The sequence below is a fragment of the Stigmatopora nigra genome, chromosome 1 (assembly GCF_051989575.1).
Source record: "Stigmatopora nigra isolate UIUO_SnigA chromosome 1, RoL_Snig_1.1, whole genome shotgun sequence".
NCBI lineage: Eukaryota > Metazoa > Chordata > Actinopteri > Syngnathiformes > Syngnathidae > Stigmatopora > Stigmatopora nigra.
Genome location: NC_135508.1, coordinates 25,444,897 through 25,461,094, shown reverse-complemented (window position 1 = coordinate 25,461,094; position 16,198 = coordinate 25,444,897). Strand labels below are relative to the sequence as shown.

Sequence of the window (16,198 nt, the reverse complement as noted above, 5' to 3'; positions counted from 1 at the left end):
GGTACTTCAAATTCTCCACGATTTCAATGTCGGTACCCTGGATGTTCACCTGAGTGGTCTGTTGAGGATTTCTCCTAAATCGATGACAATTTCCTTTGTCTTACTGGTGTTGATGCAGAGGTGGTTTTGCCTACACCAGTTAACAAAGGCTGTGATGACTCCTCTGTACTCTAGGTCGTTTCCGTCCGTCACTTGTTCAATTATAGCAGTGTCGTCAGAGAACTTCTGGAGGTGGCAGGTGTCTGTATTATGTTTGAAGTCTGATGTGTAGAGGGAGAAGAGTAGTGGAGAGAACACTGTGCCATGTGGGGCCCCGTGCTGCAAGCTACCACATCAGACGTACAATCCTGGAGTCTCATAAATTGTGGTCTGTCAGTGAGGAAGTCGATGATCCATGCGGCTAGGTGGTTCCTTACTCTTCCGGTTTCCCTTTCAGTAGGACAGGCTGAATGGTGTTGAACGCACTCGAGAGGTCAAAAACTTAATTCTCACCGTGCTTCCCGTATTCTCCAGGTGCGAAAGAGACCTGTGCATCAGGTAGGTGGTAGCATTTTCCACACCAATGCCTGGATGATAGGCGAACTGCAGAGGGTCCATCTCTGCATACGTCAGGGGGCAGGGGTGATTGACGATGATTATCTCCAATGTCTTGATCAGGTGAGAGGTTAATGCTACCAACCTGAATTGGTTTGGCTCTCTGGGGTTCGCAGTCTTTGGAATTGGGACCACACAGGAAGTTTTCCACAAGGTGGGGACCTTTTGCAGACTGAGGCTGAGGTTGAAAATATGCGCAGTCTCTCACTAGTCTGGAGCTGAGGCCACCTGGACCAGTAGCCTCCCTTGCCTCGATTTTCTTTAGCTGTTTTATCACCTGATCGACAGTAATGCAGAGACCGGTGGAAGTGTGGGAGGAAGAGGAGGAAGAGAAAGAGGAAGCAAATCTGGTCTGGGGGTCAGGGGAGTGGGGGCAGGACTGAGTCTGTTAAAAAATCTGATTCAGCTCCTTGGCCCACTCCCTGTCTCCAGACTCCGGGTCTCTCTGATTGTTCCCTCCCTGGCCTGAAATGGTCCTCCAGCTCCTCCAAACCTCTTTGGTGTTGCCTCTCTGGAGTTGGTTCTCTCGCTTCCTCCTGTTGATTGTCTTTCCCATCCTTATCTCTCTCTTCAGATCCTTCTGGACCATTTTCAGGCTCTCTTTCTCCCCAGACCTAAAAGCCCCCTTCTTCTTGTTCAGGAGGGCCCTTAGATCCCTGGTGACGCACGACGGAGAAACAACGGACCTTCTTGGAGGGTACAATGTTTTTAACACAGAAGTTAATATGATCTGTGATGCAGTGGGTCAAACTGTCAATGTCTTTCCCATATGAATTGCACAGCACCTCCCAGTCAGTTGTCTCAAAACAGTCCCTCAGTACCATGTTGGTCTCCTCGGTCCATCTTTGTATGATCCTTGTGGTAGGTTTTATTTTCCTCATCATTGTGATGTAGGTGGGGATCAGATGGACCAGGTTGTGGTCTGAGCGGCCCAGTGGGGACAGGGGGAATGAGCTGTATGCCTCCTTTGTGTTGGCATACAGCAGGTCCAGAGTTTTTTGTTCCCTGGTGTGGCACTTCTCATACTGAGTGAAGGTGGGGAGAGTAGAAGCCAAGGGAGCATGGTTAAAATCACCAAAGATAAGAAGAAGAGACTGGGGGTGTGACGTCTGCAGCCGGGATACAGTAGCGTGTAGCAGCTTGCGAGCAACTGCCGCATCGGCCGAGGGAGGTATATACACGCAGTTATTACGATAACGTGCGAGAACTCCCGGGGGTTGTAAAAGGGCCTGATGCTAACAGCTACTAGCTCGATATCTCGAGTGCAAAGATGCTCCTTCACAGTAATATGCCCGGGGCTGCACTGGTATTAGTTCATTCAGCCAGGTCTCCGTGAAGCACATAATGCAGATTTTCCGATATTGTTGTTGTTGTTAGGTAAGCGCCGTTAGCTCTTCTGTCTTATTGGGGAGAGATCTTACGTTCCCCATAATAATAAATGGAATGATGGGTCTGAAGCGCTGCTTTCTCTCCTGACATTTTCATCCATCTCTGCATCCTCTTCTCTTCCTCATTAACTCCGCGGGGAGGTCCAGGGGAATCCAGGTGTTGCATATCGCTAACAGCTCATCCTTTGTGTAAAACAGCGGAGGCATGGGTTTAGGTAAATTTCTAAATTACTATAATTTCTAAAGAAACCCCATTTAAAGGACCCAGATTATTTGCAGAGTATAACGAGGTACAACAATTGACCATAATCAATGATCATATTATTCAATTATTAATTGATTGTTCAACTCTTTCTGATAATTTTCACTTGGAATTTGACTTGAAATATCATCAGATTTCTCTCATCCTCCCTGTTTGTTTGATTAATATGAAACATTTTAATTCATTCATTCATCTTCCATACCGCTCATCCTCAAAAAGTTTGCGGGGTTTGCTGGAGCCTAATCCAGCTGTCTTCAGGTGAAAGGCAAACTACATCCTAGACTGGTCGCCAGTTAGTCGTAGGGCACACAGACAAACGGCCATCTGCATCACCAATCATACCACCACTAGCGGGAATTGAGCCTGCGCCTTGCTGCACCAAAGTCAGGCGAGTGAACCACTACATCGCGAAATGGCGTGAAACATTTTAAAACAAATATTTCTATTTCTTTAGACGAAATGAGCATGAACATTTCTTGCCTATTTTTCACATGTTAAAGATAAAAATAGGATATACCTATGTGTCATACTATCATAATTGCTTTTTTTTAATCCAATGTCTCTATTGCATAGCCTGTATACCACTAATGAGTGAGCTGAGTTGAATAGATGTTGACAGCAAGATACCAAGGAAAGCATGTAATAAACTATATCTAGGTCTTGTTTACAGCATTAAACGCTGCCTTAGCTCTCATAGTATTGCTAACAACATTGCTATTAGGTAATGGCTCCTCCACCAGTGCTAAAATACATTAAAAGTGCTCAGTTTTAAGGATTACCTGTAAATTTATTATTAGAATTAAGCGTAATGTACATGTAAGCAGAGAATGGTTGCAGACAATGTCATTGCGATTTGTGAACATGCTTAACCCCAATAGCTACTGTTTCTCTTACTAAGTAGATGTATAATCATTATTTAAAAATAGACACTATTAAATTGCTTCCTGTTTGAATTCAGCTGTTGACACTGGCACCCTGCTTTTGAGTAGTGCAAACATGGTAGCTTTGACATAAATGCATTTTGAGCAGGCTTCTCGGAAGCTAACCAATAACTGTATATAATGCACCACACTATTTTTGAACATGGTCAACTAATCCTCTTAGTGTTTGGATGGGGAAGAATTACTTTCCTCACACACACCCTTATACTGTAGTTTACCTACAGCATCCCCACCCTGCTTCAAATTTATATCTGATTTTAGGTCTAACTAGGAATTTCAGATTGTCTTAAGCAATGTTCCCTCTCAGCTGCGCGCGAGCGCAATTGCACACTACTCTCGTCTCCTCTGCGCAGCAGCAATCATGGCGCGCAATAAATAAAATCCAAACTTAATTTTTTTTTAACCCCTTTCGCCATGAGGGCACCGTTTACACGGCAGCCAGTGGCCGTAGCTCTGTCCACTCTTATGTTGTGTTTTACAGCATGTTTTACAGGAAAAATTAGAGGGAACATTGACATGTACCTGCTTATGGCACGTGTGAGTGATACTGGTGTGCCCATAGCGAGCAATGATGATGTCGCAAACACTGGTACTGTGAGCGCTCAGGGAGGTTGTCTTTCTGCCCAGACCAACAAAAAATTAGAGGGAACATTGGTCTGAAGTGAACAAATGATGAGCATACTACCCACTTTTGAGTTTGAATAATTTATTCATGCTTAGAATGAACAAAATGTGAGAATTCTTTGGCATTGATGGAATCATGTGAAAAAATAGAGGGAAGGGAATTCCAGTGAGTGATTCAATGAGAAAGAGGAGGCGTAGTGTCCACTGTCGCCATCTCTTGCATCGACATTAGACAAAGATTTCCATGACATAGTTGTCTGTGTGGAGCGTGGAATTGGATGGATTTGCCCCACTGCTCACTGGATGTTCACAAGGTTGCTGATGAGAGAATGAGAGAGGCAGTTGTCATGGAAACATTTCAATTTCCTATAAAGCGGAGTTGAATAATCCAGTAGCCAGATTCTTCTGTAGTCTGCCTTAGGCATTCGGAAACTTCATATCTGGAATCAAGACTGTTGTCTGTAATTTTGGACCAGGACACTTGCCTGTCCGTTTAAGGTTCGCTTGCTTTTAGTTTGTTTTGCTGGAGCTTGTTTTAGATAGCTCATCCGATGGCAAGAGAAATTTGGCTTTGACTGACCCAACCAGCTGAATATCAAAGGTTGTAAAGCAGTGATTTATAATATTGTTTCCTTTCTCAGTGCCCCCTTTTAGAGAAGAAATCTATACAGATACGCTTTGCTTCCAATTTTTTTTCTTTTGAAATCTACCAAAAAAAGAGACAACATATTTTACAGTTTTTTTTGTTATAACATGAGTTTCACTCTCTCTTCCCGTATTCTATATGGTGTACTGTATACAGGGGGGTAAAAAAAATGTTTTTTTTTTTTGGAATTAAATTCAAATTAAGCATTTTTGAAGGGGAATCCCTACTATGTGTAAATGCACTTATCGTGGGTGGTCCCGGTCCCCTTTAACCGCGATAAGCGAGGGAACACTGTACCGCCATGTTCTTAGTTGTCAATATATTCAGATGCAAGTTAGCCTTGGCATATTTTTGCATCGTGCATTTTTTACCTGTATTGTTTACATTTAAAAAAAAAGTGCTGTTGTGAACATGTGAATGCAGTAAAATGAGGTAATTCACTTATTTAGCTCTAACTTTTCAAGCAATACTACTGCATTTATCAGTTTAACATAATATTGTGATCGAAAACACAAGCTCAGAATAGTGATCGAAATACGTCTCATTCTAGCAAATCATTATTTGAGCAAATAAACAGTTCACATTTTAATGGCTTGTTTTTAAGGTTAAGTGTCTCTGCTTGATATAAATAAATTAAAAAACAGGTTAATGGGAGTTTTAGTCCAAGTCCTCCTGCCAAGTCCAGACCTTGAACGGCAGCTCCCTTTCAGTGAAAGGTCCTGGCTTTGGTTCTAATCATGTTGGACTAATCATCTTCTCCCGATAAGGCATTTTCCATCCTAATGATGATTTTATTCCTTGTGGTTGCCAAATTTTCACTTCTTCTTTCTTAATATATGGTACGGTAGATTCATTTATGACGCATTAGATGACGCTGGACGTTTAAGATGTATTGTCAATGCAAATTCAAAATCTATCCAATGTTGGAAAAGGTTCGGAGTGATGTGAAATGATGTAATGTACAGTATTTTCTTGTCTATAAGCTGTATTTGTCACAAAATAGCGATGAACTTAACATGCACAAAACCACCGTGGGTTCAAACCATGTCAGCGACGAAGAAGCAGTGCCCTGATTTCTGCCATTTTCCACCACCGTTTTTTGTCTTCTGTCTTCCGCTTGCAAGTTTCAGCGTGGATTTTGACATTGTTATGAACTTTTTTTTCATACTTAAGTTAAAAAAAACGTCATGTACTGAAGCCGCGTGGTGGTGAAGGATCACAGTATAATGTAGCATAGCTAAGCCACTGTGCCCATGACACAATACAACTCATGCAAGCTTCATGTCTCTATATAGGTCACTTGTCTGATATGATATATATTTAGATGAATTCCTCTGACCCGGCATACATATTTATGTGGGAACATCACAAGTTTGGGGAAAAAGTGAATGTAGGTTTTTATTGTTTAATTGATTCCCTGCCTTGAATTTCAGATTATATGTCAGAGACATTTTGAAAATGTATAAAAAATGTAGAGCAGTGTTTCCACATAAAAAGTCTACGGCCTGTGATATGGAGCATGATAAGGGAGTATGAATCCTTTGTAGATGAATCATAATTTGTGGCAGTATTTCAGGGACATTCAACCCATTCCAATGCAAATCTGGCCTGTTTACGCTGGAATGCGTGACACTCCAAATAAAAAAAGGTATTATTATGGCCTTTGCTTACCAAATTAGCGGTATGATTTCCCACAGCATTTTCTGCCACTTAAAAAACAAACTAGATTGAATTTCTACAAAACGTAAATCTCTCGTTCATAGAAGGGGAGCATTGTTTGATTGTGAACAAGCGTCGGCACACACAGCTTCTTGATGCACGGGCAGCAACAGCTGCTCAAGAACAAGCCTCCATCCCTGGCACCCGCCTCCACTGCTGCTGCCGCTGGAAGCCATTGTGATGTAACCTTGCTGCGGCGCCAGCCAGCACGTGACAGAGGCCACTCGTCAAACCGTGTTATTAGTCTCTTGGGCCGCAGAGTATGAAAACCACATGGTTTTTCTTTTCTTTCTTAGATACTCGCAACCCTGCAAAATATGGAAAAGATGCAATAACCACAATGGCCCAATATTCCTTGATCGAAATTATCAATGAGCAACATAAATCTTAAACTCATTTTGTTACAAGTTACATGTTAATGGCTCAATCAGGACAAGCTTTTTGGCTCTATTATATTCTTTTATACACAGTAAACATTTTATTTTGTTTTTATTTTAAGTATTCTTCTACATTTTGGCTGTTTGCACACAATCTTCAAGATCTGCCTCGTGTTGATACAGATTTGTTTAGTCAAAAAATTTCCTTTCATAGTCTTTTGTGTCATGAATTTAAAGTAATGTTTATTGCCATTACATGTAGTTGAGGTGGCAATGTGGCCAACAGATTGCCGCATCAGACTCAGAGTTTACTAATAATTCTAGGGGATTCACATAGATTAGTCTTCTCCGTGTAGAATTCACGCTTCCCCCATGCCTATGTGAATTTTCTCTTATTTACATGGCATATTCAAAACCATGCATGGCAGGTTATTGAAGACTCTAAATTGTTTGTTTGCATGTATACGTACATTCTAATCTTTTTCAAAAAGTGGGAGGGGACACAAGTATTTTTAATGAAAGTCAAACTCTTTCACTATGATTTCTAGCAGTACTTGCTTTCTCTTGTTACCTTTAGCTCCTTTTTTGGATGGACTGGTTGTCAAGCTTGTAACCAAAATTTTATCATAAAATTCTGTATCACATTATTAGTCAATTACTCTCAAACATTGTAGTGCCAATTTTACATTTAGTATAAACATAACAAAAGGTGGAATATCTATGAGCAATTTATAATTTAATGATTTACTCAATAATAGTGAAAAGAATATTGTCTAATAAACTAGTTAATGTCACTCCTTCCCTACAATGATTCCTTAACTCAGCCCATGTTACAATGCTACAAGGCTTAATCCCATGTCTGTCTATACTTTCAACCTCACCTGCGATCCTGCACCCACTTCTTCATCCCCTGCTCTACCTCCTCAATTTCTCCAGCTTCTCCTTCCCTACCATCTACCACAGGGGGTGCCCAACTCCACTTCTCGAGGGCCCACATGGAGTCTGTTTTCCATGTTTCCCTCCTCCAACACAACTGAATCAAACAATCAGTATCATTATCAAGATTCTGGACAGATTGCTAATGAGGAACTAGGCGGGCTACGGCACGGGTGCGACTGGCGGTCTAGCCGGCACGGGGAATATTGTGCGTGGCTTCGGCACAGGTGCGACTGGCGGTCCAGCCAGCACGGGGAATATTGTGCGTGGCTTCGGCACGTGTGCGACTGGTGGCCCAGCCGGCACAGGGATACGGGAAGCTTGGACAGGCGAGGTCATGCGGGAAGCTTGGACGGGCCAGGTTGAACAAGGAGCTTGGACGGGCGAGGTCGAGCTAGGAGCTCGGACGGGCGAGGTCGAGCAAGGAGCTAATTTAGGGGCTCGAGCGTCCAGCCCATCCTTCCGCTCCTCGCTGTGACCCCACAAACACGGGCGGTGTTCTAAACTCCTACCTGAGCCTCCCCGCCGGCCGCCACGTGGTTGTCCATTGAAGATGGCCAGCCGACACGGCTAATCCTGGTCGGAGTAATCGGAGAAGAAGGTCCCCAGTTGGGGGGCGTATCGACGTGCGAATTGGCTAAGGGAATCACAGTCCGAGTCCGAATATCCAGCCCACAAATCAATTAGCTCCCGACCATCCTCACAATCCGAAAAATCTGAGTCCAAACAGCTGGGGTGTTCAACAGGGAGCAATGGAGGCTGAGGATTCTCCCTCCATGGAGGAAAAGAATAGCTGGAGTTCGAATCCACATAACTCGGGCGATGAAGAGGGGGAAAGGTTCCATTGCTGCCCAAAGTAATTCCCAAAGCCCCGTCGGGATCCTAAAACAAGGTCAGCAGCAACCATCCCACGATGCCTCCGATGCTGTGCTACTTTCGCCAAACGCATTGGGCCTTCCTCTCATGACTGCCACCATGATGGGTGGAGGAAGTGACGACCTGGGTCCTTGCAATATTTCACCAATGTCTCAAAACCCAATGGCGGCTTTCCCCCGAACGCACCCATCGTCTCACAGCCGAGTAAATTTGTGTGCATCATTTTCAGAATATTTTGAAGGCAATACAACCGCAAACAGTCCATCGATAGCGAACTTGAGGGTGGAGCCGTGGCAAACCGCTAACCCGGAAAACAAAAGATTAAGACAAAACTAGAAATCAGTTTTGTGTAAAGTTACATTAGACGTATGTTAAACGTATGTTTAAGTCTGTCTGTATATATTTATCCAAGTTAATTTATATTTATTTGTTCGTTTACAAGTGCTGTGGATAAAGTCCACCACACCCCCCTCTGCCTCCGTGTGGGTCATTGTCTCTCCCCTCCGCGAAATGCGTCTAATTTAATCTATTAAACATTTTATTACTATTGACCACTTGTTATTTATTACTTTGTCAATATATAGCAAATTAGAAGAAATAAAACATTTTTTTCCAATCCAATATCCTGTTTTTGGTGTTTTTTTCAGAGGGTTGGAACAAATTAATTTGTTTTCAATTCATTTCAATGGGAAAAGTTCGCTCGAGTTACGAAAACCTTGACATACGATCTCATTCTCGGAACGGATTACAATCGTATGTCGAGGTACCACTATTCATTTTTGTTTTTCAGTTTTAAATGTATTACATTTTGAGAAAATAATATAAATGGATGAATAAATGTACTGATGCCATACATTAGTGTATTAGTTAAGTACCAAAAGAAACTGAATAGCTTCATTTGGAAACACTTCTTTTTCATTGGAAACTGAAATTATTGAGATGACTGATCAAGGACGTAGCAGATTTATATCATGCCGATGTAATCATATTGTCTACTTTTGCATGTTGAAGTCATCTTCACAGTCTGAGTTTATCTCACCATTAAGCAAATGTTTGACATGCTCCTCGTGTGCGCAAGGTTGTGACTTATTTGCATGCGACTTTCTTCTGTCACAATCAGGAGAAATAAGAGCAAATCAAACACATCCATGTTTCTGCCTTTTGAATGATAGGGTTCATTACTACTAGACCAATTGTTTGGTTTGCTAGAATATGTCTTTTTCTCAGGAATCATGAACACCTTGCTTATCCCATCAAGGCATAGCTGTAAGAAATTTGTGTTGAATGGTGTCCAAAGGCCACACCTCCTACCACGAGGTGTTGTCCATGCACACGCGTGCATGTGCAGTTATTTTAGAAGCTTATCTGTTGAACGACTGGTAATGCTCTCTGGCCTGATCTGTCACTCATATTTCCACCCCTTACAGTAATATTGAGTGAATTGTCAAGTATTGTGGATGACATCACTAGATTTTCTGGACCTCACTGTAATGTGTACAAACCAGGGTGTCCGCGGGGTCTAAATTTTCTTTAAAAAAGTCTAAAAATAGCCATTTTCAATTTTAGGCTTGAAAAAGTCTAAAATATTGAGATATTTTCCACTGTAAGTCTAAAATCTCATTTGGGTTATTTAAGACCTAGTGCAAAAGTTCAAAATATCGATGTAGAATACATTTAAAAATATTTTTCTTGCGTCTATTTATCACGCCGTTCCATTTTTTTGGTGGCTTATTGTCCTTGTAGTTCTGTTAGCGGCAAATCACTGTTAGCGGAAAACAATAAAACTACAGACGTCAAGCAGAATTGTGTACGTCGTCACAGGATATTGCCGTGAGACGCAAATAGTTGTCTAGTAATGCAAGACAAATGAGAGTTGGACAAAATATAAGCAATGGGTAAATGCAGATTTAATGATTGTTGGCCCGAACGACAGGATTTTTCGGACTGGCTCAAACGTGTTCCTGACAATCACACTGAGGCGTACTGCCCCTAGTGCAAAAGATCATTGAAACTCGGGACCCTGGGAGTAAAAGCACTCGAATCCCACGTTAAATCCAATAAAAACCAGGCCTCTCTGAAATCACCACGTGAGTCTCGTAGAATTGCCCAGTTCTATTCTTAGGCAAACACATCCACAAATGATGCTTCAAGTGACATACGCGACCTAATGGGCTTGACACAAACGATGAAGGCAGACATTTTGTGGGCACTGAACACCGTGGTGAAACACCAGTCATACAGAGCAAACGACAACATCGGGGAACTGTTCGTACACATTTTATCCCGATTTGGCGATCGCGAAAACAGTGCGGAACAGACAAGACTGCCTATATCAGCAGAGGAAGGGGAGGGTAAGGCAGGGAGCAATATGGCCCAGCTCCTCTCTAAATCAAATACTCTGAGAAGGGCTGCTAAAGACAAACTCTCCCAGCTCAAGAATTTGGAGATCGAAATTGCTCCCATAAGTGCACAGCTACGAAGCATGTAGGCTCCACACTACACCCGTGCACACACACACTCTATCACTCCTGGGCTCTCTTTTTCTGCCCATCTCAATATCTAAAAATATGTATAAATGTGGTTCTTTTCAACATTCAGCATTTTAAGTAGAGGCGTTATATTGAAAAAAAACAACTGAAAATGTTGTGTGTTGTAGTCTGTTTTTTTTCAATGACAATTTTTTTTAAAATCTTTTATCAGACATAGGCATTGTCGTCATCATTGACTTGACAAAAAGCCTAGTAGTCATCATACCCTCAGCTGCGTATGACGAAATTGTATAGTGCTTCTCCACTGGTCCGCCATCCCAGGCAAGACCCCTTAACTGACATATTCAGACTTGTTAGCACTCCGCCACGATGGAAACATCGCATCACCAAATTTGTTGCCTCACCGATGCTAACAAGAATAAAATGTATCACTTACCTCTCACTGTCTTCTTACTTACCCTCCCTCAGTTCCCTCTTGAACTCCGACAATAAATGTCAGTTGAATGCAATCTGGGCCTGTTTTTTCTTACTTTTAATACTTTGTGAAGGTCTTAAATTTAACCCACAATGGTTTAAAAAAAAAGGTCTAACATAGTCTAAAATTGCACTTGTTCCTACCTACAGACACAATGACAGTCAGGGATGTTGGCTGTACTTGACATTATCACAGTGCCGTATGTACTGTAAATGCTGAAAGTCTCAGTTGTTTCTTCTGATACCATCCATGAGCTTAGCTCTGGATGTCCACCCTCTCCTGGCCATGACTGCTCCAAATTATCCAAATCATTGCTGAATTTGTTGCTTATGTTGAATCACATACAGTAATCCCTCGGATATTGCGGGTAATGTAGACCAGACGTGGCCGTGATATTAAAAAAAAATGTGAAGTACGATCACTCCTATTATTACTACATACCATACTATGTGTTTTCACACCTATTCACATTATGACCAACCTTGTTCAACTGTAAACACAAAAGAAACAAGTAAAGCTCACTTTATCAGTTCATTCCTCATCTATAATTCCCTCGAATTCTTCATCTTCAGTGTCCGAATTGAACAGCTGGGTGAATGGGAGAACCATCACCCAGGCTCCGTCTCATCAAAGTCATCAAAATCGAGTCTGTGTCGCTTTGGTTGTGTGGCAGATGAGTAAAAAATTCCTGCTTTCCTAAAAGCTCGAACCACAGCTGAAACTGATATCTCAGCCCAGGCATTTAGGATCCGCAGGCAGATAGTGGTGTATATTGTCCGGCGCCGTCTACCAAGGGGGATATTGGACTCGGCGGCTGCTTGACCTGTTGCGAGGCCTGTTGCGGTTCAATATTGATCCATATATAATTTATAGTTCGCAGTCTAGCTTTTAATGCTGTGTTGACGCCAATCTTGCGGCTGGAGTTCTTCTGTCAATCCAGTCAGAATTACGGTGAACACCGAATTAGTGCTTGCCGTCATACCGGCCGGGTATGCACCACGCAAGGGGAAAATTGATTCTCCGACTGCTTACACTAGTTGCGAGACCTGTTGCGGATCAATATTGATCCATATATAATTTATACCATATTTTCACAATTATAAAACCCGTGTGATAGGGCGCAGTCTCATTTTTGGGTATATTTTCATTTTTTTGTCAATACATTGGACGCCTCGTCTGATAAGGCACTAGCATGACACTAGGCTAGTGTATGTTATGCTCTCTGCTTTTGTACCAATGTTATGCTAGCTGCTAGTTTACCAATGTTATGCTTCTCTAGCGTACCTGTTATGCTATCCGCTAACGTACCTATGTTATGCTAGCCTCTAGCGTACCTATGTTATGCTACCAGAGACATATGTTATGCTATCCTGTAGCATATGTTATGCTAGCTGCTAGCATATGTTATGCTAGCTGCGAGCGTATGTTAGACTTGGCTCTAGCGTGTTTTTTTTAAGACAGCACGAGCAAAACTAAGTGTGATAATGCTTTATTGAGGTCACAGGTACACTGATATAAACAGTTCGCCGTTTAACATGCTAGGCTGCACTGTAAGTCAGAGTTGTGTATTCCGGGAACTTGATTCCAGTTTTGGCGAAAGCTAGTACAGTGCTGACCGACACGTGAGCCCAGTTATCCATAATCCATTGTAACTCACGACATGCATCACTCCCAAGCCTTTAATTCTCCTCGATGTTATATTGGCATCGACATTTCATTCCAAATCGTCACTTAACTCGTGCGACACTGCCTGCCCAAACTACAATGTTGGCCATCCTTAAGCCATCCATTAGCAATCTGTTAGCAAAGCTGCTAAATTGTTTTATTCATTGCTTGAGTCAATTTTCCAAGCACTCACACCCGCATTGTGTTGTCAATCATGCCAGGCTTTTCCTCTTTATAGCTCTGATATGCTGTTTCTTTAAGTATTGAGAATGTTTTTGAGGGTTAAAAGCGCTGCAAGCACACGGAAGTCAAATGCCTTGCCACTCCTGTGGGATGTTTTGAATGGATTTACCGTAATGTTTCGAATGCGTGGGGAGGCTATTTTTTAGGGTGAACGCCCGCTGGGTTGATCGCAATAAGCAGCGTGTTGGCAAGAAATAAAACCAGCCACTCTATCGGTGAGGGCCGTACAAAATTGGGTGCATCAAGCCTTTTAGAGAACATTTTAGACTTTTAAGTGCGCCCTAAAATTTAGTTTAGTGCACAGACAAAACGCACCGACCGATTGGCCGCGTTGACCATTTTAGAGATTTTTTTTGAATTTTAAGTGCGCCTTATAGGTTTGAAAATACTGTATATAGTAGTCTAGCTTTGAATGCTGTGTTGACGGCAATGTAGCGACTGGAGTTCTTTTGGCAATCCACCCGGAATGACGGCGAGCACCAATTTAGTGTGCTTGCCGTCATACTGGGTGTATTGACAAAAGAACTACATATCCCAGCATCAACCGCGTATGGGGGAAAATGAAGTCGCAGGCTGCTTACCGTAGTAGCGAGACCTGTAGAGAATGATGTACCCTATCAACTGATTTTTTAATCTTATTATGATAACTATTTTAATATTGGTCCATATATAAGGTGCAGCGGATTATAAGGCGCAGAGTCAGGTTTTGAAAAAATAGAGGCTTTTAGATGCGTCTTATAGTGCGGAAAATATGGTACTTTAAGTACGTACTCCCAAAGAGAATAGTTTCTCTCTGCTTCATTTAAATAATAATAATAATAAAAAACTGTTTATTGTGAACTCTAGTCCAAGTCCTCTTCATCATATTCGAGAGGCATTGGAATCTCCGGGAGGTGCTGTAGGGGCAATAGACGTTTCTCCGAGAGGTTTTCGGCATACAAGAGAATGAATGACGGTCGCCATGTACCTTGTATGCTTTTGTAAAAGGACATGACAAATGGCAAATTTAATGGCTCTGGCCATGTTTTCATCAATCTCCTGGAGACGTTATCAACTTCCTTCCATATTGAGGATTTCCTGCAGATTTCTCGTCATGCCAGGCTGTATCTACAGTGTAATTCCTCATAATGCTGGTTATTTTTTTCATATTAGTTACCACTCACTTAGTGTCCTTGGAAAAGGACTTTGTGGCCATCTACCAAATGTTGGCTTCTTTTTTTTGTAAATTGCATGTTAGATGCATTTATGCCGCAATGGCATAACACATCACTTTTTTTCTCGGTCGGTCACTGTCTCTTCTTTTCCCTAGGCTCATTGGATGCCAGGACGCTTAGGAGGTATTTTCTCAAAATCCAAACAAAACTGGAATAAGCTTGCCATTTTTCTCCACAGGTGATGTGTGCGACGAGAGCACACTAGATGTATTAATGCTGCAATGGCATGCCCCGCCCTTTAGCATGGAGATGTCACCTTTTCTCGGTCACTTTAATCATGTTTAGTTTTTTTCCTCATTGGATGACAAGACACTTGGAGGCATTTTCAAAGCTGACTCAAAATCCAATAGGTTTAGTCTTTCTCCATAACCAATGCACACAATGGAAAATGCACTTCCACCAAAACAGGAGAAGGCAAGATATCAGCCTTTTTATATCAATCCTCATCTGCATGAAAATGCGGCTTCTTCTTTAGCACTAAGTGCCACTCAATTCACTCCCAAAGAAGCAGAGCCGCGACATCAGCCTTTTCATTCCCTGTCATCCACTTGAGAGTTTCAATTTTTACAAACTTTTCTATACTTAAGATAAAAAAACATGATATATACTGAAGCCACAAATTTTGAAGCGGCGAAGTGGTGAAGGATTCACAGTAGCTACACAGCGAAAAGGCCTAACGTGAATGACAACTAGTTGCGGGTGTGAAAGCATGGAAGGAGAACTCAAGGCAAGGATTGAACATAAAAGAGCACCGTTGCGAACAGCTTGGGAGCGATATCAGATGGCAACCATAGTGACATACAAAGACTGACAGGCAGTGTACGTGGTGATTTGGAATGGATTGTGGTTGCCTGGCACTAATGTGTCTGCGAGCACCTTATAGTTATAGCTTTTGCCAAAGCTGAATTCGCTATTACGAAACGCCACGGCGACAACTCTTACCCTGACAGTGCGATGAAACCACAGATTATTAATTTTGTTCCAAGCAAACAAACAATAATATTAAACTAATAATGATGAGCAAAGTAAGTTTAATAGTAAAGCAAAGCATTTCTTCATTGCAAGCAAATGTATAATAAAAAAAATGAAATAAGATCCTGACAACCACAAACTCGGCCATTTGGTTTAACTCTAAATGTCGGATACAGAAGAATGCTAGTGTATGTGTCCTTCTAGCACTACCATTTGTTGCGCCTCATGTATGAGCAAAATACAGAAATTAAACACGCAACTGAGACAGCGCCCTTTCAGTCTGTGCACCCTTTAGGTGTAAAAATACAGCTGAATATAGATACCGTGATACCTGTAATTACGAAATAAATTGGTTCCAGAACTTCTTTTGTAACTTGAATATTTTGTAAGTAGAGCAGTACATTATATGTGATAGGTTCATCAATAATTACGCTTCTGATGTAATTATCAATAATTGCAGGCAGAAATCTCATTCAATTATTGACATTTAATTAAATAGATTGGATCACGGATAAGGACCTTAAGGGAAGATACAGCAACAAGACTTCCCCCTTGTCTTCAGAAGTATCCTCTCAAACAGTATTTCGCGTACCGCTTTAAGGCATTTGGATTAAAACAATCACGCCTTCATTTGACCAAACAATCATATACCAATTACATAAAGAAGCCCGGAGTGCGTCACAAGGTATGCACACTATACGAGTGTTATGGAGGGGGCAGATATCCCGAGTCCTTGCTTGCCTCCTCGGAGCCCGATACTGAGTGAGACGTCGGATA

The 16,198-nt window shown here is 41.9% G+C and overlaps 1 protein-coding gene across 10 annotated transcripts in view; it reads left to right on the top strand.

Moving 5' to 3' along the window:
* Positions 1 to 16,198, top strand: part of anks1aa (ankyrin repeat and sterile alpha motif domain containing 1Aa) — a 91,180-nt gene that overhangs the window by 20,851 nt on the left and 54,131 nt on the right. The window lies entirely within an intron of this gene.